This window comes from Oncorhynchus masou, chromosome 2 (assembly GCF_036934945.1).
Source record: "Oncorhynchus masou masou isolate Uvic2021 chromosome 2, UVic_Omas_1.1, whole genome shotgun sequence".
Taxonomy (NCBI): Eukaryota; Metazoa; Chordata; class Actinopteri; order Salmoniformes; family Salmonidae; genus Oncorhynchus; species Oncorhynchus masou.
The window spans coordinates 19,619,620-19,623,137 of NC_088213.1; positions in this window are offsets into that span (position 1 = coordinate 19,619,620).

The window sequence follows — 3,518 nt, forward strand, 5'->3', positions numbered from 1 at the left end:
TTTTCTTGTTATTGTCTTCATGAGCAACTGGTGGTATGATTGATCTCATGTTCAGTGCCTTCAGAAAGTATTCACACCCCTTTAACTTTTTACATTTTGTTGTTACAAAGTGGAATTAAAATGGATTTAATTGTATTTTTTGGGGGGTCAATGATCTAAACAAAATACTAACAATGAAAAATAACATCTTGATTAGATAAGTATTCAACTTGGTAACAATTGGCAACCAGCATCATGTCATAAAATGTTCATAAAACTGTCATGACATATATTGTGTTATGTTATGTCTGGTTTTGACACCCACATAAGTGTCAAAACCCACAACCTACCACACAAGGCAAAACATTCCATTACACCATAGCCTACTTGTCAACAGTATGTTTGTTATATAACATTTTCTGAAATGTACCATATTAAATTATTATAATTATGCACACATTGATGTCAGACATGCACCTACCCCAATGCTCTGTTGCTGATGAATGCAGGAGCAGGACAAGGCACCCTCTTTTTGACTGATGACTGACATAAAGGCCTGTCACCTACATGCCCATCTGGCTTATATGATTATGATGGTCATAATGCTTGACAGTGTCATAAAGTGTATTTTCTTAGTCCAAGTGACAGTATATTCTTAATGCTTCATGACAGTATCATAAAGTGTATTTTCTTAGTCCAAGTGACACAGTATATTCTTAATGCTTCATGACAGTATCATAAAGTGTATTTTCTTAGTCCAAGTGACACAGTATATTCTTAATGCTTCATGACAGTATCATAGTGTATTTTCTTAGTCCAAGTGACACAGTATATTCTTAATGCTTCATGACAGTATCATAAAGTGTATTTTCTTAGTCCAAGTGACACAGTATATTCTTAATGCTTCATGACAGTATCATAAAGTGTATTTTCTTAGTCCAAGTGACACAGTATATTCTTAATGCTTCATGACAGTATCATAAAGTGTATTTTCTACAAGTTATTTAAAATGTTATGAAAACATGACTAAAGAATTCATTACAACAAAGGACTTTTAAGAAACAAACTTTCAAAGAAAGTAAGGACACCCTTATGTTGGTGTCCTAACCAGCCATAGAATAACACTATATATATTTTACTTTAGTTTATTTAATAAATATATACAGTGCATTTGGAAAGTATTCAGACCCCTTGACTTTTTCCACAGCCTTATTCTAAAATTGCTTCAATTGTTTTTTCCCATCAATCTACACACAATACCCCAAAAGGGCAAAGCAAAAACAAGATTTAGACATTTTTGCAAATGTAATAAAAATAAACAGAAATCACATTTACGTAAGTATTCAGACCTGTTACTCTACTTTGTTGGAGCACCTTTGGCAGCGATTACAGCCTTGAGTCTTGGGTGTGATGCAACAAGCTTGGCACACCTGTTTTTGGGTAGTTTCTCCCATTCCCCTCTGCAGATCATCTTAAGCTCTGTCAGGTTGGATGGGGAGCGTTGCTGCATAGCTATTTTCAGGGCTCTCCAGAGATGTTCAAGTCCGGGCTCTGGCTGGGCCACTCAAGGACATTCAGAGACTTGTCCCGGAGCCACTCCTGCGTTGTCTTGGCTGTGTGCTTAGGGTTGTTGTCCTGTTGGAAGGTGAACCTTCGCCCTAGTCTGAGGTCCTGAGAGCTCTGGAACAGGTTTTCATCAAATCAAATTTGAGATCAAGGATCTCTCTGTACTTTGCTCCATTCATCTTTTCCTTGATTCTGACTAGTCTCCCAGTCCCTGACGGTGAAAAACATCCCCACAGCATGATGCTGGCACCACCATGCTTCACCGTAGGGATGGTGCCAGGTTTCCTCCAGACGTGATGCTTGGCATTCAGACTAAAGAAATCTTGGTTTCATCAGACCAGAGAATCTTGTTTCTCATGGTCTGAGAGTTTCTAGGTGCCTTTTGGCAAACTCCAAGCAGACTGTCATGAGTCTCATAGTAAAGGGTATGAATACTTATGTAAATAAGGTATTTCTGTTTTTTTATTTTTTATACATTTGCAAAAATGTAAATAAAAACTGTTTTCGCTTTGTTATCATGGTGTATTGTGTGTAGATTTCTGAATTATTTTTTATTTAATACATTTTAGAATAAAGCTGTAACATAACAAAATGTGACAAAAGTCAAGGGGTCTGAAGACTTTCCGAAGGTACTGTATGTGTGTGTATACAGTGGGGCAAAAAAGTATTTAGTCAGCCACCAAAATTGTGCAAGTTCTCCCACTTAAAAATATGAGAGAAGCCTGTAATTTTCATCATTGGTACACTTCAACTATGACAGACAAAATGAGAAGAAAAAAATCCAGAAAATCACATTGTAGGATTTTTAATGAATTGATTTGCAAATTATGGTGGAAAATAAGTATTTGGTCAATAACAAAAGTTTATCTCAATACTTTGTTATATACAGTGCCTTGCGAAAGTATTCGGCCCCCTTGAACTTTGCGACCTTTTTCCACATTTCAGGCTTCAAACATAAAGATATAAAACTATTTTTTTGTGAAGAATCAACAACAAGTGGGACACAATCATGAAGTGGAACGACATTTATTGGATATTTCAAACTTTTTTAACAAATCAAAAACTGGAAAATTGGGCGTGCAAAATTATTCAGCCCCCTTAAGTTAATACTTTGTAGCGCAGCTGCGATTACAGATGTAAGTCGCATGTCTCTATCAGTTTTGCACATCGAGAGACTGACATTTTTCCCATTCCTCCTTGCAAAACAGCTTCAGTGAGATTGATGGAGAATTTGAACAGCAGTTTTCAGTTCTTTCCACAGATTCTCGATTGGATTCAGGTCTGACTTTGATGATTCTAACACCTGGATATGTTTATTTTTTAACCATTCCATTGTAGATTTTGCTTTATGTTTTGGATCATTGTCTTGTTGGAAGACAAATCTCCGTCCCAGTCTCAGGTCTTTGCAGACTCCATCAGGTTTTCTTCAGAATGGTCCTGTTTTGGCTCCATCCATCTTCCCATCAATTTTAACCATCTTCCCTGTCCCTGCTGAAGAAAAGCAGGCCCAAACCATGATGCTGCCACCACCATGTTTGACAGTGGAGATGGTGTGTTCAGGGTGATGAGCTGTGTTGCTTTTCCAGTGCATAACGTTTTGCATTGTTGCCAAAAAGTTCAATTTTGGTTTCATCTGACTAGAGCACCTTCTTCCACATGTTTGGTGTGTCTCCCAGGTGGCTTGTGGCAAACTTTAAACAACACTTTTTATGGATATCAAAAATGGCTTTCCCCACTCTTCCATAAAGGCCAGATTTGTGCAAACATCCCCTATGGACAGAGTCTCCCACCTCAGCTGTAGATCTCTGCAGTTCATCCAGAGTGATCATGGGCCTCTTGGCTGCATCTCTGATCAATGGAAAGTTTAGAGGGATCAGACCACTGGTCTGAAATTTCAATATTATCCAAGACCTGGGATGTTTAAAGCCTGTCCCAAATCTAAACCTTCAGCTCATACATGATGCTCTCTGAGC